Source organism: Abramis brama (genome assembly GCF_963993115.1).
Source record: "Abramis brama genome assembly, chromosome: 20".
In the NCBI taxonomy this organism is placed as follows: Eukaryota; Metazoa; Chordata; class Actinopteri; order Cypriniformes; family Leuciscidae; genus Abramis; species Abramis brama.
Window position 1 is genome coordinate 568,128 of NC_139982.1, and position 25,015 is coordinate 593,142.

Here is a 25,015-nt window from a genome sequence, read left to right on the forward strand (position 1 = left end):
TCAAACACATTGTAATGGATTCTCCTTGCAGATAAATACACTCACAGAATAATTGCACTCACTCACATCCATACACGATAAATACCACAGGGCTGTCACTGCTGTCGCGGTCATCAGAGGATGACACGTCTCCAGATTCAAAACAATCACTGACTAGCCTTAGCCACTCTTGATGACCAGCAGCAGAGCTTAGGTTAGAAGCCTCCAGTGAGTTCAACGCTTTTGGCAACTTTTTGGCGACTTTGCTCTCTTTTGACAGCGACATTTCTCAAATTAATAATATTTAATCTTTCTGAGGAGATCAGCTAGCTTGTTTACACATAGCGCTGTGAGTCTGACAGGAGGATGGCTGGACCAATCGCGTGCCGGTCAGTCGAAACGGGGCTTCCCATTGACAAATGATCAGCATTTGTGTACATTTCTAAGCTTTTTGATTGGTTCTATACAACGTGAAACACCATATTTGGAGAGCAGAGACGTTTGAGGCGATTCCCGGGAAATGCTCAGAGGTGACGAGAGGAGTTGAGAAAAGCAATATTCATTTTCAGCGAATTTAGTAAAACTTTGTAAACTTTAATAGTCATTTAAATACCTTTACTCAATTATCTGGACTGCGAAACTTTAGGAGATTATTTTTGAATGTCTGTTCTTTGAAATTTAGCAAAAAAAAAATTTCCGACTCATTTCGCCAGATCGGGTCACATATGATCTAGAATCGAGAATTTTCATAAAAGTGAGTTTGGTTTTAAAACTGTACTTTGTCTCCATCTGCTGGTTATGTTAGGAAATTCAAGAAAAAAGTTTGGAATAAGGACAGAACGACTAGCAACCGCATGTTGCCGGTTAACAATCGTCAGTGATCAATCAATGATCGATGCTCGTTTGAGAGGTGTGTCTTGTCATTATTTGTTCTTTCTTTCTTTCTTTCTTTCACCTTCTTTTTACACTTCACATGAAATCACGTCCAAATGCTATTTGAGATTTCACAATCCCGAACGCCCGCCCACAGCTCAGCAACTTCTTGTAGCCCACTTAACGTCCTAAAGTGAAAGTAGCTAGACTATATCTCCAACTCTTCAGTCTCAGCAAGCTGTAAGAACACTTTCATTAATTCATGAACTCTGGGCAGTAAAGGACAACTCTTAGTCAGACTTATCAAGATGTGATAATATCAAGTTATCAATATATATCATTTTGCTATAGATATTTGTTTTTATACTTACAGTAGAAATGAATGTATTCTTTAAATTTAATCAATTAATCTCAGTTCATTCTTATCCTGAGTATACTCAATAATGTGTATAATGTAATAGAACATGTATGGATGATATTAGGCACACTCTCCTCAATACTTCTATTCTGGAGCTGAATTCAAAGTGAATTGAAAGTGCTAAATCAAAACCAGCACAAAGCACTGCCAAGACGCCCTTGGAGCAGCCTAAGTCTTGACATCATATGTTCTGCTCACCAAGTTCCTAAGAAAAAAACGGGGACGAAAGGCTGCTTTCTTGTGAGCGGCTGCCTGAAACAATCAAATAAAAAAACAGCATCAACTACATGTAACCAAGTTAGCTTAAGACCACAAGCATTTCCTGTTCATTTTAAATAGCTTGCAGAAAACAACTTGTAACTGATTGTAACTCCACATTTCTAGATTAAAATGAGAGATAAAAACTCATGACAAGCTTTTTAATCCATATTTGTTTTGCTGAGGAAGGCAAAATATACCTTTAATAGTTATGATTTTATTTCTCCAGAATGTGTTGTATCTTGTAAAAACACGAAATGACAGCTATTGAGACAACGAGACGTCGCAGATCAATGGGTCTCTTTAACAATATCAAGGTAAGATTCAAAATGTAAATATCCCTAATTACATACAAATATGACTTCTAAAATAAAGGTGTCCAGTGACACAACTTTCCCCACCTCAGGAAAAGATTATATTAACCAGATCAATATGATTTAAAGGGTTAGTTCACCCAAAAAATGTAATTCTGTCAGTAGTTACTCACCCTCATGTTGTCCCAACCCCGTAAGACTTTCGTTCATCTTCTGAACACAAATTAAGATATTTTTGATGAAATCTGAGAGCTGTCTCACTCCTCCATCGGCTGCTAGGTAATTTCATCTGCCGGCCCAGAAAAGTTAGTAAAGAAATTGTTAAAATAGTCCAAGTGACTACAGTGGCTCAACCTTGAGTTTGTCAAGCGACGAGAATACTTTTTGTGCGCAAAAAAATCCCCAAAATAAGACTTTATTAAACTATTCATTTTCTTCTGTGTGGGCCACTGAGTGAGTTCACGAGAGCGTCACGACGCATGCGCAAGAGCTGAGAAGATGATGCAGATGGGTCTCGATGTAGTGTTTAAAATAGTTCTAAAGTGTGCATTTCCTGGATGTCCGAGAAACCAACGAGAAAACGTAAAAGTGCCTTACCAATTTTATAAAAAATATCTTAATTTGTGTTCCGAAGATGAAGTCTTACGGGATTGGGACAACATGACGGTGAATAATTACTGACAGAATTTTCATTTTTGGGTGAACTAACCCTTTAAAGGAAAAAAAGGCTACAGCTTAGTCTACCCACTGACACATCTTTTGATAACTAACATATGATATTTTATTCATGAAGAAAACAGCACACTCTAAAAGTGCGGCCAAATTAGCATAATTTCAGTGAAATTTGGCAGGCAAAAACGTCCGTTGTCTAATGACTATCGACAATAGTGACAATCAATTAATTTAACATGACGCTGGGCATCTACCTGCACTGTGATATGATTTGCCAGTCTACAGGTTCGGTAGTTTGTTTCTGGAAGTGTTTTAAAAACAATGTAAACACTGTAAGAATTTCAGCAGTATTAGATATTGGAAATGTTAGATGTAGCAATGGAAGCTTCTTTTTACAATGCGGTATTTTATTAGAGGCGTAGCTGAGTTAAGTTTCCTGACTTTACTAGTCTCCATAGATTTGGCCTGGACAATATTAATTTCCTTATATTCACTGCACATCCTTATATTGTTCTTTTTTTTTTTTCTTCTTCTTATGTTTATCCCATTACCAAATGCTCTGAAATAGCTGTTCAACAATCAGAGTGATGATTATTAAATGGCTAAAAGTCTTATGAACTTGAACATACACAACCTGACTTTGCAAGAAGACAGCTTGACTTTACTTGAACACGTAAAACCAATTCAAAGATTAAAACAAAAACACCTTCGCAATAAATAATGACATTAACATAGCCAAAAACCTAGATTGATCCTTTGCTTATTGACTCCAAAATGTTTGTGCTGCTCCAGACTGCGACAAAGGCCCTGTCCCAAATGGCGCACTTCATGTGGACTTTCGGTCTCATGGACTTGAATTGCGCGTGCTCGCTGAGTCTACGAGTCCGTAGGCCGTTCCATTCAGCATTTTACCACGCTGAAGTGTGCTCAGCAGTGCTTTGTACCCTTGAAACGGTCTTCCGCGAAGCCCGCATAGATGCAGGCTCCACACACTTTAACTACCCAGGAATCCTTGCGAAAGGCCAATTAGACAACGGATGGGAGGAGATTTCACTCACGGACAATTGTTGACATGGCTGAGAAGAAAATATTAAGTTTTTATGACCTAGATGTGCATTTTACCAGTTGTTACCTACAGTTTATACAAACATTATGGTCATCAACCAGTGGTTGATGTCTCTAACGTAATAATAATAGCGCGTACAATCGCATTATGATTCATTAAATAAATAGAACCGAATGTCAGGGCTTTACTGAGTCATATATAAACACAGAATGAATATTGAAACCTGTAAATTCATCTGCCAAGATGAACAAAAATGAGCTACTCATTTATGCTTCACAGACCGTTTATTAGTTCGGACCAATAATAGACAGCGCAGCGCCCCAAACTTGCCAGTCGCAGGCCGATCTCGATCACGCAACACTGTTACTAGGAGATCCAGTGAAGAAATGCATTGAATTCGCCTCAGAATTAATAACATCATCGCTGCGAGATCCAGTGAGAAACATTCCGATTCTGCGCAGAGTTCTCTGTTCTTAACCATAGATATCAGATCAAACAGCGCTGACGTGGAAACCAGGAGAAACACTTATAGCTTATAGGCTTTCAGTCCACAATTCAGCAACATTCACCATGGATTTGGCTAATGTAGTAACTCTAACCATAACTATGGTATTGTGACAGAAATAGTCAAACGCTTACAAGTACTACACATCTTTTTCCAGCACTTCAAAACTATAATATAATAAATGTTATTTTTAATGTGATGACCAACACATTTTTTGTTCATCCTTCAAAGATTGTCCTAAAACTAAAAATTTTAAGATGTAGGAAAACTCTTATTTAAACACTTATTTAAAAAAAAAAAAAAAAAGAAAAAGAAAAAAAATCAATTAACATTGTAAACAGTAGGATGCTTATTGGCTATTTTCACTCCCTAATATCATCCATTTTTTCACTCGTTTTGCTTTTTAATTAATATTAAGACATCATGAATGATAATAATTAAAGTTAATTTCATCTACACCCTAAATTAAGCTCAGTGCTTTATTGTCAGCCACAGTGCTACCAGATATTATTTGTAGAACTCAGTGGCTCCAGTGCTGCTGCCCTCAGATGTTAGTCTGGAGCCCTGTTAACTTAAAATAAAACTGGACATTGTAATATCTGTACGTTAAGTCTATTTATTATAAGAGAATTTGTCAGTAAAAAAAGTTAGTCTGGAGCCCTGTATACATATTTACAGAATGCACACCAAAGGAATTTACATTTTTATCACTTTTTTTCTTTGTGTTTCAGTTTTTTGTACTGTGTCATGGGATGCTACAACTTGCTCAGCTCCTGGTGTCTGGTTATCTGAAGGGCTCCATAACCACTATTGACAGACGATATGGATTTTCCAGTCAGATGTCAGGACTACTACCCAGCCAACATTTGTATATGGGGCCCATATGGGTATGAAATGGGCTGAAAAATGGGCCCCATGTAGGATTGTCCGCGGGTTCCATAATGGCCCCATGTTAATTGCCCAGATGGATTTCATGTAGGATTGCACTTGGTACTAGGTGGGACCCAAGTGGGCAAAATGCACAAGACCCATCTCTGTCCCAGCTTTAACCCAGTAGACATTTGTATATGGGGCCCATGTGGGTTTGAAATGGGCTGAAAAATGGGCCCTGTATGGGATTGTCCGCGGGTTCCATAATGGCCCCATGTTAATTGCCCATATAGATTTCATGTAGGATTGCACTTGGTACTAGGTGGGGCCCAAGTGGGCAAAATGCACAAGACCCATCTCAGTCCCAGCTTAACCCCGCCGACATTTGTATATGGGGCCCATGTGGGTTTGAAATAGGCTGAAAAATGGGCTCTGTATGGGATTGTCCGCGGGTTCCATAATGGCCCCATACCAACTGCCCACATGGATTTCATATAGGATGGCACTTGGTACTAGGTGGGACCCAAGTGGGCAAAATGCACAAGACCCATCTCTGTCCCAGCTTTAACCCAGTAGACATTTGTATATGGGGCCCATGTGGGTTTGAAATAGGTTGAAAAATGGGCTCTGTATGGGATTGTCCACGGGTTCCATAATGGCCCCATGTTAATTGCCCATATAGATTTCATGTAGGATTGCACTTGGTACTAGGTGGGGCCCAAGTGGGCAAAATGCACAAGACCCATCTCAGTCCCAGCTTAACCCCGCCGACATTTGTATATGGGGCCCATGTGGGTTTGAAATAGGCTGAAAAATGGGCTCTGTATGGGATTGTCCGCGGGTTCCATAATGGCCCCATACCAACTGCCCACATGGATTTCATATAGGATGGCACTTGGTACTAGGTGGGACCCAAGTGGGCAAAATGCACAAGACCCATCTCTGTCCCAGCTTTAACCCAGTAGACATTTGTATATGGGGCCCGCGTGGGTTTGAAATAGGTTGAAAAATGGGCTCTGTATGGGATTGTCCGCGGGTTCCATAATGGCCCCATGTTAATTGCCCAGATAGATTTCATATAGGATGGCACTTGGTACTAGGTGGGACCCAAGTGGGCAAAATGCACAAGACCCATCTCTGTCCCAGCTTTAACCCAGTAGACATTTGTATATGGGGCCCATGTGGGTTTGAAATGGGCTGAAAAATGGGCTCTGTATGGGATTGTCCGCGGGTTCCATAATGGCCCCATGTTAATTGCCCAGATAGATTTCATGTAGGATTGCACTTGGTACTAGGTGGGGCCCAAGTGGACAAAATGCACAAGACCCATCTCTGTCCCAGCTTAACCCCATCGACATTTGTATATGGGGCCCATGTGGGTTTCGAAATAGGCTGAAAAATGGGCTCTGTATGGGATTGTCCGCGGGTTCCATAATGGCCCCATACCAACTGCCCACATGGATTTCATATAGGATGGCACTTACAAAAAGGTGGGCCCCAACTGGGCTACATGCACAAGACCTTTCTTGGTCCCAGCTTTAGTTTTTTTGTAGGTACTACAACGTTACTACATGGGCCGAAATATGGGCTGTAAGTGGGTTTGTCCATGGGTTCCATGTTGGCCCCAGCAACTTACTCATTTAGGTTTTATTTAGGATTTCACAGGGCTTTAGGTGGGGCCCAACTAGGAATCATATGCATGTGGCCCAACTAGGGATCATCTGGGTTCCATCTAAATGAGTAGCAACACCACACAAACAAGTTTTAAAGCATTAGAGCACACAGTGAGATTGAAATCTTTTCAAATTTAAATTTTATTGAAATTACCCATCATATTATGCAATATTCTGAAATTCCAGAGACAATATTTAAATAAGCAGATTTATGTCAGATTAAAGAGTATCTCTTTAAAGTTCTATACCTAATTGTTAAAATACATACTTTTAACCTGTATTTGACCCAGTCTTTACTGAAAGCTTTGAACATTTGAACAGAAAATAAAATGGGGGCAGTTAGAAGAAGCAGCAACTACACATGTACCAGTACAGCTTACACTGCAGACAGTCATTTGTGCATTCTGGACACTGTCCTCCATCTCTTGTCCCAGACTATTTTGAGTGTTCCCTCTCAGTTTCTTGCCAGTTGATCTGAGCAGTCTTCTTAAGAGCCTCTGCAAAACAAATTTGTTTTTTTTTAGAGATTAGGATTTTAGAGAAATCATGTTACTTACACGTCACAATACCTTATGAAAAAATAACTTTTACTCAGGATAAAAAACAAAAACAGCATTAAACTTCAATTGGAATGGTCATGGTATTGGAATGTCACTGGAAGGGCATTTGGGAAATCAACAGAGAATTACTGTTTATTTATTCAGACTATTCCGATTTAATTTTGTTTTAATAAAACCAGTTTATAAAGTATGAATATGCAATGTGTTTGAAAGCATCAATTCATTAATTGATACAAGTTAACCCTTAAAAAAAATTATAAACAAAAATAATAATAATAATAATAATAATAATAATAATAATAATACATTATTTGTCTCAAGTCATTTTAATATTAGGTAGTTTCTCACAATCAGATTCTCAGTCGATGATAGAATGGGCCGACAAAATGATGCATAATTAAAGTATTTTAATTATTTTTTTATTGCTAATGATTTATGATTGCTTTTAAAGTAAAAATATAAAAATATTATTCTTTGTGTCTTTGGAAAATAATTGAGGTGATCACAGGTGTGGATGATTCTTAAATTTCCAGGATGGCTCGACTTCAGAGTCACAGTTTTAATAACAAGTTAGAATTGTTAAAATGAGAATCTGATTCTTTTAGTGTTTCAGACAGAGATCATGATTCTGAACAGATAAATTAACAACATAACATGTAATTTACTAGAGGTTCTGACAAATGTTAATTTCTGCAATCGATTTAAAATGAATATGAATCTGAATAAAAAAAAAAGTTTGAATGAATGATTTAATGACTAAAATACGTGTTTCATTACTGGATGAATCAGCGTTTTTGAACGAATCTCTAGAATGAATGATTAAAGTTTCAAGTGTCAAGATTCTTGCAAAAGTTGATTTACTCTATTTTGATTGCTACTGTAGACAGTGTTTATATCTGAACTATAAACTTTTATCTCAGTACTTCTGTGATCATTTGAATTAAGAGCTGATGTTGTTGTAATATTATTTAAGAATATAATAAATGACTGTTGTGTCAATCTAAAATGATCTTCTCACTCATCATTCTGTGAAGTGGTGCAGGACAACGTTGTCCAACAAGCTCTTGTTTCGGACTCTCATCTGCAGACGCCTTGTTTTGGGCATCTGGGCATTGTTTTGTTACTGCTTGATTAATATAAGCAGCACGGCAAAGCTTTGTGTACTCCTCGTCTCCTAATAAGGACCTGAAATATAGGTAAATATAAGTCTGCTTTTTAAAACAACGGAGGATGGTTAGTTTGTGACAACAGCAGGAAACTGCATATTAGTTCACATCAAAAAGATTAAATCAGATTTGAAGCTTGTGACTTATAAATGCCCATCAACCTGATGACTTAGCATTCATGTAAAAACTATGTTCAGATTCATCAATCAGAATGATTTCATTCTGATCGAAACAAAACATTTCCATGTAAATGTGGCTACTGACAGCGCCAACGCAGATATAAATGTTCACTGTGATCTTACTTGACAAAGGTTTAAGACAAATCGTTTGTCATTTAGGAAAATATTGCGTGGGTATTTGAATCGAGATCAAAATCTTTCAACAATTTCAGCTCTAATTTCTGATAATATAAGTGGTAGGGGTGGAACGGTACATGTATTCGTATTGAACCGAAACGGTACGGGCGTCACGGTTCACCGCATAAATTTACACGGAGAATACACGGTATAAAAATAAATAAAACTTGTGTGCAAATTAATGAATGTAATGTGGAACTACTGTTAGATACGCGGGTTCTTTAGGGACACCTAATCTGCATTCCCGCCTTAGCTCTGAAGCTGGCTGCGATGTAAAGATTGCAATGCTGGAATATATTGTGTGTGTGTGTGAGAGAGAGAGGCGCGGTCATGATCGAAAAGTCGCAAAGTGCTTACTGAAATTTGTGTGTGTGAGGTGTGATCGAACAGTGTAAACATAAAAACATACTCCGTCATTTTGTTTATACAGGACATCATTCAAACTGCAAAGTGTTTAAGTTACTGTTAATTAAAATTTTAAGAGAAAACAAATATATTAATCTGAAATGTAGCAAATTAATTCAATTAAATTAATTCAGGTACAATTACCAAACATATCTCAAGGTCTTTTTGTCTTTTTATTAATTTAATTAATAAACTAATTATATAAAACTATTGTCAGTGCACTACAAATAAACTGGTTCTATGCCTTACTTTATTAATAAAACTTATTTAAAAAATACAAGGCTTAAGTAATTTATTTTCCTTTGGTGGTACAGCCTGAGACATGCACAAGCCTTCTGCATTTTTGTTTTGCTTTGCTTTTTTCCTCCATTGTACCGAACTCGTACCGAACTGTGATGTCTGAACCGAGGCATGAACCGAACCGTGACTCCTGTGTACCGTTCCACCCCTAATAAGTGGCTCTGTATATTTCTGATATGTAGAGAAACATTACACTTAATTCAGAATCCTAACTACACATAGTATTAAAGTAGTTCACTTTAAAATTGAAAATTAGCCCATGATTTACTCATCCTAGGTATGTATGACTTTCTTGTTGCAGACGAATACAATCGGAGTTATATTAATAAACACATTGATGCTTCCAAGCTGCATAATGGCAGTGGATTGCAACCATTGCATCCATCAGATTGAAGCTCAAAAAAGTGCATCTATCCATTACATAAGAACTCTACGCGGTTAATAAAGGCCTTCTGAAGCGAAGCCATGAGTTTGTGTTAGAAAAATATTAATATTTAAAACAACTAGGTTCTGGGCAAACAAACATACAGATTCCACTTAAGGGTAAAGCGCAACTTATGCGAGTAATGCGACGTGCTGCTGATATTTACGCTACCCCATGATGCACTACGCTACTTCTGACGTCACAAGTTGCGTAAGTTGTGCTTTATACAAAAGTAGACTATGTATGGCCGGAAGCTAGTTATTTTACTTTCTAAAGTATTAAATATGGATACTTTTGGAAAAAAAGTATACTTTTGGATAAAAAGCCTTGCTCCAGAAGGGCTTTATTAACCCAACCCCATAGTTAATATAACTCCAATTGTATTTGTCTAAAAGAAGAAAGTTATATACACTAACGATGGCTTGAGGGTGAGTAAATCATGGGGTAATTTTCATTTTAGTGAAAATTACTACTACTCTAAGTCAATTATGTAAAATCTAATTTTGTAAATTTTATTAAATTAAGTAAAATCAAAACACCTCACACATAACAAAAGGTTAATAGATTCATACCAGAAGTGACAGTGCAATCCTTCACCAAATTGCCAGTACTCATCTGGATCCTTGGTCAATCTGAGGTGGGATGGAGGGGGCTGATAAGTCCTTAAAAAGAAAGATTTAATTTGTACCATTCCTTTAAACAATATTAAACAAAACGTATTTAAATTGTACCAACATTTGCCATTATTAAACATTCAGACAACATGAACAAATGGTCACCAATAGCTCCCTGGGTGCCGCAGCAAAACCGTCTGCCCACTGCTCCGGGTGTGTGTTCAGTGTGTGTGTGTGTTCAATACTCACTAACACACACACACACACACTATGAACACACACCCGGAGCAGTGGGCAGCCGTTTTTGCACATACATGTCACGTCACATCACACAATTGTAGCTCTGAAAAAAGCAAATTGGTACACCAAAATCAAACAGACCATCTAATAATTTTACCTGTCGCCACATTTATCCTGTTATGACACGTCTGAGGGTCTTTCCCTTGATGCTCTTCAGTGAACTAAATAAAGGACTGATGATGGTGACATGTTCTCCTTTCTTTGTCACTTTAGAGAAAGAAAGACAAAAGGATAAAAAGTTACTCAGATTTGTCACTGGTAGATGAAATTACTTTTGATGATGAGAATAATACTTTTAACTACATAATATATTAATCCCAATGTATGGTTTAGAAGCAATGGTTAAAATTGACTTGCATCTTACTGAAGTTGATAATCGTGGTGGATTTGTCTCTCTGTTGGGTGCCTGTTCTCCCCAAAAAATCTTCTTCCAGTGCTTGAGATATATATATATATATATATATATATATATATATATATATAAATGACAGTTATATCAGTCACTTTACTCATTCGGATGCTCCTTCCCTAGAAAAATAAATAAATACATCAAATGCAATAGTTCCACTTTAGCACAATCAAATACACTTAACCTCAGCACTACTTCCAGATAACTAAAGTTGCATTAAGTACAACATTTGTTGTTCTTATTGACTTTAAGTATATAATTTAGGATACCAAAGTACAATTGCAGGGTATTTATATTAAGTACATAAATATGTAAATGCATTTGTAGTAAACTTAACATAAAATAAATTTTTCAAATATATTTTAGTTATATATTTTTTCCAATAGGGTTTTCATGTGTTTGAGTTTTAAACTAGCTGACTAACATTGACATCAGAGGCTACAACGTGCTAATACGCTAATCACTATTAGCATCTTACTGTAATCAAATCAATGGTACACGTACACGCGCGCGCGCACACACACACACACACACAGCTGCAGGTTGTAGTACGTCCGTTATCCGTGTGTAAAAGTTAACTGACACAGAACATTTCTGGGAAGTTAATGAACTCCATTAACACAAGATTTGTTTACCTGCATTATATATTCTACCATGAATTATATTAACATTCGTATCCACTTATTTTAATGTAATGCCTAAACGTTTAAATATATATTAATTGATCTCTGTTTTTTCTAAACTAATAGGACATGAACACAAAACATAACTACGTAATAGAGACTGAAAAATGTTCTCTTACCTGATATCACCAAAATGTTTGCAGGACTCACACATCCAGAACGACCTTCCTCTGTGTTCACATATCAGCTTCTGTTCTCCTCCGTTTACATGTCACAACGCAAATTAGTTTAAAATAATAATTTAACAGGCATAAGGAAAGACCGAGTAATCTTGCCGAGCAGTAGCACACACACGTCGTCATCGTATTTTCAAACTTGACCAGTAAAAAGGCGCGCACGGTTGTCATTGGCCAGTTACGTAGATGACAGTCATATTAACCAATCATGATCAAAGAAGGTGAAACAACCAATAGTAATTGTTTCAGGGTGGTAATGGAAAAGATTACTTTTCTTTCTTTTTGTTTTTTTTGTTTAAAGAAATGTGTGTTTAGTTTTATTTGTATACTATATTTGATTAGTTGGTCAAATAGTGTTTGATGACAGTGTGAATAAAAATGCAATCCTGCATGGTAAGCTTTAGGCAAACACAAAATTGTAAGTCCAAACAAAATCACACAAAGCAAAAAAGTTTCTGCTTGTACTTCTCTCTTGAGATTGAAATTATATCCATTATTATTATTATTATTATTATTATTGTTAATAATATGATTATATTTTAACATAAATTTAGATTTTTGAAGTGGTGTTTTGATCAAAATATCATACAATGCTAAAATAACAAAATAATAATTAGAAATAATAATAATTCAAAGATTATGTATTCCTTGAAGACATGACATTGATTCAACATACAGATTTTGTAAAAACAAACAAACAAACAAAATAAAAAACTTAACAACATTAAAACAACAACTGACATTATTTCAACCATATTTCAACTTTGAGGGTCAGTCATGTGCCAACTATGACTGAAAAGAAAAGTCTGTACTGTTGACCTCAAAAGAAAACTGAACACAAAACACAAAATGCTAAATGAATGAAACTGCACTTTATTCTGTACTCCTGTATATGATGCAAATATGATTTCTGAATTTACATTGGATTTTCTTCAAACCATGAATTTCCATTCTATCTTTCTTTACTTGGGCTATTTCATCATCTGAACTGATGTGCCCCTCTCAATAATCAAAACCCTAACCCTAACCCTAACCCCAATATTCAAAATCAGAATTACATTGTCACTAACTATCTGACCAGAAAACTCTGGAGTATCTCCGTTGAATAAGGGCATATGGCTGTTGCTAGAGGTTTGATTTCTTCTACCCATCTCTAAGCCATTATAAAAGATTTTGATAGACAGAATTTGATAGCTTCTGTAACCCATTCTTCATATTGTACAGTGACCATTTTCTGGATATTTTGAACCATTTGTATAGATTTTAAAATAACTATATGGAGATAAGCATTTTGCAGTAACTCACAAAATCAGACCACTAAAAGTTGACACTTTGAATATTTAAAGTCATGGGTTGGAACTAATGTCTGCTGAACACCAACACTCCAGGACTGGATTTGAAGAGCCATGGCCTATACTGTAACCACATGCACTATATTGCCAAAAGTATTGGGACACCCCTCCAAATCATTGAATTTGGGTGTTTCAATCACTTCCATGGCCACAGTTGAATAAAATCAAGCACTAGGCATGCAGACTTTTCTACAAACATTTGTGAAAGAATAGGTTGCTTTCAGGAGCTCAGTGAATTCAAGCGTGGTACCAGGTTTCCACCTGTGTAATAAGTCCATTTGTGAAATTTCCTCACTACTAAATATTCCACGGTCAGCTGTTAGTGGTATTATAACAAAGATTATAAATTACAAAAATATACTGTATATAATTATTTTAATGATTGTGAAGATATGTTATTTACAAGTGTATAGTTTATGATGTAATTTACAGATGCACAATTTATATTTACTACAAAATTCATTATATTTACAATTATACTTGAATGTATTTCCCCATTCATAACCCATATAGAGATTACCTATGTGGGTACAACCTTGGGCTCATGTAGGCAGCCTATATAGGACTGATTGTGTTTGCCCATGTCTGACCCATATGGTTTATCAAAGTGGACCCCATATGTTTTTCCCATTCATAACGCATATCGAAATTACCTATGTGGGTACCACCTTGGGCCCATGTAGGCAGCCTATATGGGACTGATTGTGTTTGCCCATGTCTGACACATATGTTTTATCAAAGTGGACCCCATATGTATTTCCCATTCATAACCCATATCGAGATTACCTATGTGGGTACCACCTTGGGCCCATGTTGGCAGCCTATATAGGACTGATTGTGTTTGCCCATGTCTGACACATATGTTTTATCAAAGTGGACCCCATATGTATTTCCCATTCATAACCCATATCGAGATTACCTATGTGGGTACCACCTTGGGCCCATGTTGGCAGCCTATATAGGACTGATTGTGTTTGCCCATGTCTGACACATATGGTTTGGCCAAGCGGGCCCCATATGTAACTCCCCATTCAGAACCCATATAGAGATTACCTATGTGGGTACCACCTTGGGCTCATGTTGGCAGCCTATATGGGACTGATTGTGTTTGCCCATGTCTGACCCATATGGTTTATCAAAGTGGACCCCATATGTTTTTCCCATTCATAACGCATATCGAAATTACCTATGTGGGTACCACCTTGGGCCCATGTTGGCAGCCTATATAGGACTGATTGTGTTTGCCCATGTCTGACACATATGGTTTGGCCAAGCGGGCCCCATATGTAACTCCCCATTCATAACCCATATAGAGATTACCTATGTGGGTACAACCTTGGGCTCATGTAGGCAGCCTATATAGGACTGATTGTGTTTGCCCATGTCTGACCCATATGGTTTATCAAAGTGGACCCCATATGTTTTTCCCATTCATAACGCATATCGAAATTACCTATGTGGGTACCACCTTGGGCCCATGTAGGCAGCCTATATGGGACTGATTGTGTTTGCCCATGTCTGACACATATGTTTTATCAAAGTGGACCCCATATGTATTTCCCATTCATAACCCATATCGAGATTACCTATGTGGGTACCACCTTGGGCCCATGTTGGCAGCCTATATAGGACTGATTGTGTTTGCCCATGTCTGACACATATGTTTTATCAAAGTGGACCCCATATGTATTTCCCATTCATAACCCATATCGAGATTACCTATGTGGGTACCACCTTGGGCCCATGTTGGCAGCCTATATAGGACTGATTGTGTTTGCCCATGTCTGACACATATGGTTTGGCCAAGCGGGCCCCATATGTAACTCCCCATTCAGAACCCATATAGAGATTACCTATGTGGGTACCACCTTGGGCTCATGTTGGCAGCCTATATGGGACTGATTGTGTTTGCCCATGTCTGACCCATATGGTTTATCAAAGTGGGCCCCATATGTTTTTCCCATTCATAACCCATATATATAGATTACCTATGTGGGTACCACATTGGGCTCATGTTGGCAGCCTATATAGGACTGATTGTGTTTGCCCATGTCTGACCCATATGGTTTATCAAAGTGGGCCCCATATGTAATTCCCATTCATAACCCATATAGAGATTACCTATGTGGGTACCACATTGGGCTCATGTTGGCAGCCTATATAGGACTGATTGTGTTTGCCCATGTCTGACCCATATGGTTTATCAAAGTGGGCCCCATATGTTTTTCCCATTCATAACCCATATATATAGATTACCTATGTGGGTACCACATTGGGCTCATGTTGGCAGCCTATATAGGACTGATTGTGTTTGCCCATGTCTGACCCATATGGTTTATCAAAGTGGGCCCCATATGTAATTCCCATTCATAACCCATATAGAGATTACCTATGTGGGTACCACATTGGGCTCATGTTGGCAGCCTATATAGGACTGATTGTGTTTGCCCATGTCTGACCCATATGGTTTATCAAAGTGGGCCCCATATGTAATTCCCATTCATAACCCATATAGAGATTACCTATGTGGGTACCACATTGGGCTCATGTTGGCAGCCTATATAGGACTGATTGTGTTTGCCCATGTCTGACCCATATGGTTTATCAAAGTGGGCCCCGTATGTATTCCCCATTCATAACCCATATAGAGATTACCTATGTGGGTACCACCTTAGGCTCATGTAGGCAGCCTATATGGGACTGATTGTGTTTGCCCATGTCTGACCCATATGGTTTATCAAAGTGGGCCCCGTATGTATTCCCCATTCATAACCCATATAGAGATTACCTATGTGGGTACCACCTTAGGCTCATGTAGGCAGCCTATATGGGACTGATTGTGTTTGCCCATGTCTGACACATATGGTTTATCAAAGTGGGCCCCGTATGTATTCCCCATTCATAACCCATATAGAGATTACCTATGTGGGTACCACCTTGGGCCCATGTAGGCAGCCTATATGGGACTGATTGTGTTTGCCCATGTCTGACACATATGTTTTATCAAAGTGGACCCCATATGTTTTTCCCATTCATAACCCATATCGAGATTACCTATGTGGGTACCACCTTGGGCCCATGTTGGCAGCCTATATAGGACTGATTGTGTTTGCCCATGTCTGACACATATGGTTTGGCCAAGCGGGCCCCATATGTAACTCCCCATTCAGAACCCATATCGAGATTACCTATGTGGGTACCACCTTGGGCTCATGTTGGCAGCCTATATAGGACTGATTGTGTTTGCCCATGTCTGACCCATATGGTTTATCAAAGTGGGCCCCATATGTTTTTCCCATTCATAACCCATATATAGATTACCTATGTGGGTACCACATTGGGCTCATGTTGGCAGCCTATATAGGACTGATTGTGTTTGCCCATGTCTGACCCATATGGTTTATCAAAGTGGACCCCATATGTAATTCCCATTCATAACCCATATAGAGATTACGCTCCCCCCAGCGTTCCCAGGCGGAAAACCAACCTTGCAACTTGGCCACTACCGTCCCGGCAAGATAGAAATTGGAAGTCTCGTGAGAAGCGAGAAAGAGAACGAGAACGAGGGCGAAACACGAATTGCTTTACGGCAATTCGACATAAACACACACGCATGTATGATGTATTACCAGATTACCCACCTCGGTAGACACAGCTCCACACGATACAGTTGGCTTGCTCCGATCAAAACAAACGCACATGAGCAGCGGTAGAGAGGGGGAGGAGGCCGCCACAAGTGAGTTTTTACGACCGTGTTGTGAAATATACGCCCCCCCCCCCCCACAGCTGTAGGGGGAGCTCGTGGGGAAAACATGCGACAACAAAAGGGAAAATCAGCGAAGAAGTGACTAGAGTTCGCTAGAGTTGCCGAGTTCTCCTTTAAAGTTACAAGTTCAGACACAAAGTCTTAATATGAAATGGTACTGCATCTGCAAAGACTAATATTATAACTATAATTATGACCGCCGCTAGCATAGCTAGCGAAAGCGGTCATATAGGGATTGTCAAAGTTTTTTTTTTTTTTTTTTTTCGTCACCTACTGAATTTTCCGTCAACGATACCAGGGACACCGAAACACCGGGGAACATGAAATTTGGTGGGCATGTAGCCCCACTAGACTTTTACGGAAAAATTTCGTTTGGTCCCCGGGGGCCACTCCCCCCCCGCGCTGGGCCCCCCGAAACCCAAAAAATGCAGTTTTTCCTAAATAACTACCTGAACCGTGGCACCGAGGATGAAGAAATTTTTATGGTATGTTGGTCTTAAGGGCCCACATCAACCTAGCCCATAATCAGTCATTTGTGATTTGCGCCCCTTCCCATAAAAAATGAAAATGCAATATTATTCTGCTTTAATCGCCCCTATCTTCAGTTGAGATGTTCAGAACTGCACCATATTTCATGTGTATGATTAACTTGACATCCTCTGGTGGTATGCTAAGTTTCGTAGAATTTCATCCATGGGGGGGTATAAAATAAATTCATTTATGTGCACATTTAGTGACTGTACACTCATCGGCCTGTAGATGGTGCTGTTGAGCGAAGGGTTGCTGGTTTAGGATGATACTGTCACACACACACATGCAGGAATACAAACAAACGCAAGCATGCACACACACTGACATCCACACGCACAGACACACACCCATACAGACACATACAAATCCACATGCACAGACACACACACACAAACACACACGCGCACACACATGTACGCACGCATACATACACGCACAGACACACACACACACAGACACACACATACACAAACACAAACACACACACATACACAGACAGACATGCACATACTACTACTTTTTTTAGGTATATACATAAACACGCAATACAGCCAAATTGCTCCACGTCATTTATTTTTGTGGAAAGCCAGTGCAGGCCTGAGCGGCGGTCATATTTTGTACCGCCATGCGGTACATCTAGTTTTAACTATTATATCAGATCATGCAATGTAAGTTTTGTTGATTTTAAGCAAAGGTGGGGAACACGGTTCTCATCGTGTTTGTGAGTTTCTTTGGGAGTCGTGTACATCGGCCGAGATGTATAGGAATCGGAGCAATGATTGCTAGCATGGGGGTGTTCCTTATAGCACTACCTCACTTCATTGGTGGAGAGTACAAGTATACAGGCTTTAATAGCAGTGAGTAAACCTTTTTCTTTTAAATTAGCCATTTTTGTAGTTAACTACTGGATGTACTTAAAGGGGGGGTGAAATGCTATTTCATGCATACTGAGTTTTTTACACTGTTAAAGAGTTGGATTCCCATGCTAAACATGGACAAAGTTTAAAAAATTAAGTTTGAAAGAGTATTTCTGTGCGAAAAATACTCCTTCCGGTTTGTCACAAGTTTCTGAAGTTTTTTTCGAGTATGGGCCTGTGTGACGTCAGATGGGGCGGAATTTCCTTATACGGGTCCTAAAGGCACTTCTCCCGGAAGGGCGCGTGCGCACCCGAAGACCAGAGCGACGAGCGAGAGAGCGAAAGCAGTACGCCCATCAAAGCGCTGTGCTCGCGATGTTAAAGAAAGAAGTCTGTTTTTGGTTGCCAGGGCAAGACAACCCTGCACAGATTCCCGAAGAACCCGGCGTTAAGGGACCAGTGGATGGAGTTTGTTTTTCCAGAGCATCAACGGAGTTCCCTGTTCCCTGCATTTCGACGATGATTGTTTTATAAACAAGGCCCAGTTCGACGCCGGATTTGCAGATCGTCTAATGCTTTAGAATGGAGCAGTTCCAACGATAAAGGTTCAAGGTCGTGCGTTGGAACCGCAGGCGGTGAGTAAAACTGCTTCAAATGTCTGTGTGTTGTTAGCTATCGGCACGTAAGCACAAGAACAGCGCTCGTGATTCTTTTCCGGAAAGACTCGGTACTGCCTATCTTTCTTTTATAAATATAATAAAATTAAAGACTTTTTGGAGATACGCAATACTACTCTATAGGTACTCAAGATTAACATGAGATTGACTGAAACTGAGTGTTTCACCCCCCCTTTAATAACTGATTGTATTTAACCTGTTTGTATTTGTTGCACAGACACCAAAGACAACAGCTCGGGCTCGGGCCAATCACAGAACATTTCCCCTGAGGAAGAATCTAATCAGAAATGCTATACAAACAAGAATGGCACTGTAGTGTATCCAATATTTCTACTGGGCCAGTTACTGCTGGGCATTGGCGGTGTCCCCACACAACCTTTTGGGATTTCCTACATAGATGATTATGCAGAAAAGAGGAGTTCACCCTTCTACCTTGGTTTGATTAAATATTTTTGATTAATAGAGTTTTATTTAATCATCAATTCACAAAATACAGTGGTTCGTTCAAGAAATAATCCAACTTTATCTTTTTTTACAGGCATACTTTTCGCAGTTACTGTGATTGGGCCGGCATTTGGCTACTTGATGTCATCTGTCCTCCTTCGTTTCTTTGTTGATGTTGAGATTTCTTCAGGTGAGTCTAATATGCCATGTCTACATTTCATAAATGTAAAGTCACATTTACACACTTTACTGCGCTTAAACGGCATGAGATGTCATTATAATTAAATACTTTAGCAACTGTACTAAACATGTTTAGACGAGTGCCTTTTGACAAGCTATACTGATTTTAAAAAGAAAGTTTGACCTCAAGATTAAACATCTTTAGCAGTCTTGCTTGATGTATCATAGTATCAATCAATCAATCAATCAATCAATTTATTTATAAAGCACATATAAGCACAACTTCCGTTGATCCAAAGTGCTGTACAAAGGATAAAAAAAAGACATGACGCAATACACTACAAAGATAACAACAAGACAGTTGCTTCAACATTCAATTTGCATACGACAGATCAAATAGAAATGTCTTTAACCTCACTTTAAAAATGCCCAAAGTTGGCGCAGCTCTGATTTCAGGAGGGAGGCTATTCCAGAGTCTAGGAGCGGCACTAGAAAAAGCCCTGTCTCCTCTAGTCTTAAGTTTTATTCTTGGAACCACCAGAAGGCCTAGGTTCGCAGACCTAAGAGCTCTTGATGGTTGATAAACAGTCAGTAAGTCCGTGAGGTATGATGGAGCCATCCCATGTAATGACTTAAAAGCTAATAATAAAACTTTAAAAGTGATTCTATAGTGCACTGGCAGCCAATCTAGTGACTTAAGGACAGGAGTTATATGATCTCGTTTTCGAGTTCCTGTCAGAACTCTTGCAGCGGCATTCTGGACTATTTGAAGGCGATTAATGGATGATTCACTGATCCCCACATAAAGCGAATTACAATAGTCCAGCCTTGTAGAGATAAAAGCATGTATGACTTTTTCGAAGTTAGAGAATGAGAGTATAGACTTAATTTTTACCAGAGTTCGTAACTGGTAGAAGCTTGATTTTACAACTTGATTGACCTGTCTATCAAGCTTTAGGGCACTGTCTAGTACCACTCCCAAGTTCTTAACATATGGCTTCACATATGGTGTCAAGGTACCAAGATTTATATTTGTTATATCGTGTAGACTGGAAGGTGTAAACACTATAACCTCTGTCTTTTCCTCATTCAAACTTAAAAAATTTTGCGACATCCATGCTTTCACATCCTCAAGGCAATCAGCCATCTCTTCTAGATTCTTTCCATGGTTAAGAGGAAAATACACTTGTGTGTCGTCTGCATAACAATGATAACTCAAGTCATATTTTTTAAAAATAGTACTCAAAGGAAGCATATATAAAGAAAACAGCATCGGAGCCAGTGTGGAGCCTTGAGGAATTCCACATGTTAACTTTACTGATGAAGATCGGTAGTTACTAATGTTGACTGAAAAACTCCTGTTTGTAAGATACGACTGAAACCAATGTAATACTGGGCCTCTGATGCCCACTATGTGTTCTAGCCGAGATAGCAGGACATTGTGATCTACCGTGTCGAATGCCGCACTTAAATCCAGGAGTATCAATGCTACAGAATCTCCAGAGTCAGTGGCTAAAAAAATGTCATTGAGTACTTTAACAAGTGCCGTTTCCGTAGAGTGAAATTTTTTAAAACCAGATTGAAATATATCAAAGATTTTATTTTCGTTCAAAAAAGTTTCAAGCTGACATAGAACTACTTTATCTAAAATTTTTGTTAGAAATGGGAGGTGCGAAATAGGTCTAAAATTTGATAGATTCGATGAGTCTAAATTTGGCCTCTTCAGTATGGGTTGCACTGACGCATGTTTTAAACGCTCAGGAACAACTCCCAACTCAAGGCATCTATTTACAAAGTGTAGGAGTGTCGTACTCACTACACTGAACACTTTTTAAAATAGTCGTGCTGGGATAGTGTCTAATGGTGATCCTGTCGGTTTTAGCTGCTTCACTGTGTCATTTAGAAAAGTCATAGTGATTGGTGTAAACTTACTGAGTCTGCCGATGTAATTTAACTCAACTGCAGGATTACCAGTGATCAATTGCATGTTATTTCTAATTCCAGCTATCTTGTCTATAAAAAACTTGCAAAACCGCTCACACATAGCCACTGACTCACTCGGGTAGATAGACACAGCTGGATTTGTAACAGTATTAATAATATTAAAAAGAAGTCTGGGATTATTGTGGTTTTTATCTATAAGGGTAGAAAAATAATTTGATTTGGCCACTCTCAACTCATTTTGATATTTAAAAAGAGAGTCTTTAAGCATCTCATAAGAGATCTGCAGTTTGTCTTTTTTCCATTTCCTCTCGGCCCTTCTACATATCTGTCTGTAAGTTATACACTCTGTAGTAAGTTTGGCTTCATGTCTCTTGTATGTGGGAAATCTATGATGAATCAGCTGTTATTTCCACTTTTCAGATAAAAAATTTTCTCTGAAAAATGATGACCCCAGATGGGTTGGAGCTTGGTGGTTGGGATTCTTGATAGCTGACACCCTCCTTCTCCTGACTTCTTTGCCATATCTGTTTTTCCCTAAGAAGATATCCAGAGGAGGTGATGTATATCACAAATCCCATCTTTGGCCTTTTTGATTCTGGAAATTATTTAGTAAATTCTGATATAAATCAGATGAATGTGAGTGTTTCTGCTGTAATTTAAGATTCTGGCTTTGTTCATGAAGCCTACTAGGGTCTCACAGAACATGTGTATATATATATATAAAAAAAAAAAAAAACTACAAACAAGGAAAGAAACTTGAGTACAAAAGGAGCTTGTCTCAGCCTGTTCTTGACCCTCTTGCTCAACATGCTAACCTCGCATAAAACACAAAGTGTGTGTTCAACAAGAATGTTCTTGTACTAAATGTTCTTTTTCTGAACTCTGTAAATGAGCATATTCTAATATTGGATGCAAAACCTCAACTTTTAAAATATTGGTATAAAAACAGGCTTCATAAAATCCTAAAAAGGTTAAGATGATTTGCTGGTGTAAACCAGTTTGCAATATGTGCATCGCTACTTCATATTCCAGAGTTTTTCACTACAATCTTGATCATATCAGTTGGTATTTCAAAAACAAATTTAGATTTCAATCTCCTCAGGAAATCGAAGAAACTCCTACAGAGCCATCAACAGAGAAAATTATGGAAGACAAGAAGCCTGGAACTGACACAATGGAAGAGGTTTCTCTCACTGAGTTCCTAAAAAGTGTGTTTGCCATTTTACCTGTCAGCGATTTTATTAGTCACAAATTAAGTACTTCCAAGTTCAAATAACAAAAATCAACCTGGGGAAATTAATTTGCGCTTGCTGGTAATGTTGTTTATTTGCATGCTGTCTGCATTATTTTAACAGCCAGTTCAGAGATAATTCCACAAACTCACCCACAAAATCTCATCATATTCAGCATCTGGTCAAACTGGATTCTAAGTGATTAGTAAGTAAGATGCAGGTTTATGGCCTACATTAGAACACGCTAAGTGAAGCAAAGAAACTTTATGCTACGCACTTTGACCTACTTACTCAGAACCAGATGTTAGAAGCCAAATAATGATTTTTGACTTTTTTTTTGTCTCAACTACTGTAACACTTTATTTTGATGGTCCCTTTTGAACATTCTGTTAATAAGTAACTTTGCAACTACACATCAACTAATTCTCATTAGAGCATTAGTAGACTGTTTGCTTAATATCTGCTAAATATTTATTGTGATGGTCTCATTACAGACATTATACTGACTATAAGTAACTTTGGAAGTACATGTCAACTTATTCTAACCCTACCAGTCTACAGTACTAATACTCTACTGACACTCTAATGAGAGTTAGTAGACATGTAGGTGTAACATTACTTACAGTCAACAGAATGTGTTAAAGAGACCATCAAGTGAAACCTCAACTACAAATTAATAATTCAAATGTTCTGTTCCTGTAACAATTGTATATCATGAATGTAGCACATTTGTTCTCAATGGGTGGGCTGCACACCAAAAAATTATTGTTCCATATGTTTTGTTGTTAAAAGTTGTGCGTCCAATCAAACTCTACAATATTTTGGAACTTGTGTAATATGTCTGAAAATAACTTTCCTGGTAATATTAATAATGTAATTTTAGTGTTTGATTTTTAAGGAGATTACTGTATTATGCTGACTTCACTTGATGTCAAATGTAAAATATGGGTTCTAAAACAAAACCAGCTCGCAACCACTGACTTATCAAAATATTAAAGATCCTTGGATATTGTTTTCATGAAACCATGCTGTTTCATTAATCTACCAAAATATAATGTTCTTGTCTTCATGGATATTCTTTTTGTGCTTTAATGTAGAAATGTTCTTCAGATTCTTTCAAATAGTTTGGTGTCTCTTATCGTTCCTCAGGCTTCCCCAAAATCTTCAGGAGGACTCTGCGGAACCCAATTTATTTGTTGGTTGTGTTGGCTCAGGTGAATCTTGCTGTCATGGTTGCGGGACTTGCCACTTTCATGGGCAAATTAATAGAGAAGCAGTTTGCACAAACTGCCTCCTTTTCTAATATTATGATGTGTAAGTTACTTAAAGAAATTAAGCACGCCTTTTTTTAAGGTGTTCACGCAAGAAAAAATATTTTGCTCCACCCAAAACCATATATCAATATGTGGTGTGTGTTTGAGGCCAGTGAAAGCATATCATATTGTTCAAAGGTACAAATTACTCATTCAAAACCTTTACTGCTACTAATCCACACACAATACAGTATGTCACTCTAACATATTCTGATTCAAAGGCAAAGTCCAGGGAAATAAGCAAGGGAATATTGAAGCTTTTTGTCTGAGAGTAACATATTTCACTATTTATTGTTCAGTGGGATTAACCCTCTGGGGTCTAAGCTGTTTTCTGGGGCCTGGAGGTGTTCTGACATGCTCTGACATTTGTGCTTGTTTCTGTTACTTGTGACATTTTCATGGCTAAAGTCTGATTACACTGTATTCAGCACAAACTCTGCTACAATAATATATCAGCAGCATGTATGTAAAAGTTTGTAGTTTTGAGATAATGACATTTATGCGTGGTTTGTGAAAATACAAAAAAAAATTGTCACTGAAATAAGGTCATGAAACCCATACTGATTATTTCTTCACAAGACTTTTGTATCACATAGCCTAGAATATTTGCTCCAAAACTATGTGAAAATCATCCTGACTGCTCATTCAGAGAAGACAATATATTGATTTAAAATTTCTAAGACGTGTTTTGTGTGAGA

General features: G+C 38.2%; 1 long non-coding RNA gene and 1 pseudogene across 3 annotated transcripts; one reads left to right on the top strand and one right to left on the bottom strand.

The window, feature by feature from the left end:
* Positions 1–955: 955 nt before the first annotated feature.
* LOC311070403 (solute carrier organic anion transporter family member 2A1-like) lies at positions 956–24,450 on the top strand (annotated as a pseudogene). Its single transcript, XR_014609527.1, has 11 exons — positions 956–1,092; positions 1,758–1,845; positions 4,817–4,972; positions 18,365–18,527; positions 18,937–18,995; positions 19,066–19,162; positions 19,422–19,640; positions 19,743–19,838; positions 22,193–22,327; positions 22,875–22,980; positions 24,154–24,450. The product of XR_014609527.1 is annotated as a solute carrier organic anion transporter family member 2A1-like (transcript).
* Positions 6,618–11,200, bottom strand: LOC311070540. Of its 2 annotated transcripts, none has more exons than XR_014603686.1 (4): positions 11,111–11,200; positions 10,851–10,960; positions 10,412–10,501; positions 6,618–7,125 (listed from the first exon to the last, which is right to left on the bottom strand). It is a non-coding gene; the product is annotated as an uncharacterized lncRNA (long non-coding RNA). The 2 variants fall into 2 exon arrangements; XR_014603687.1 differs by having other exon boundaries at positions 11,118–11,197.
* Positions 24,451–25,015: the final 565 nt, after the last annotated feature.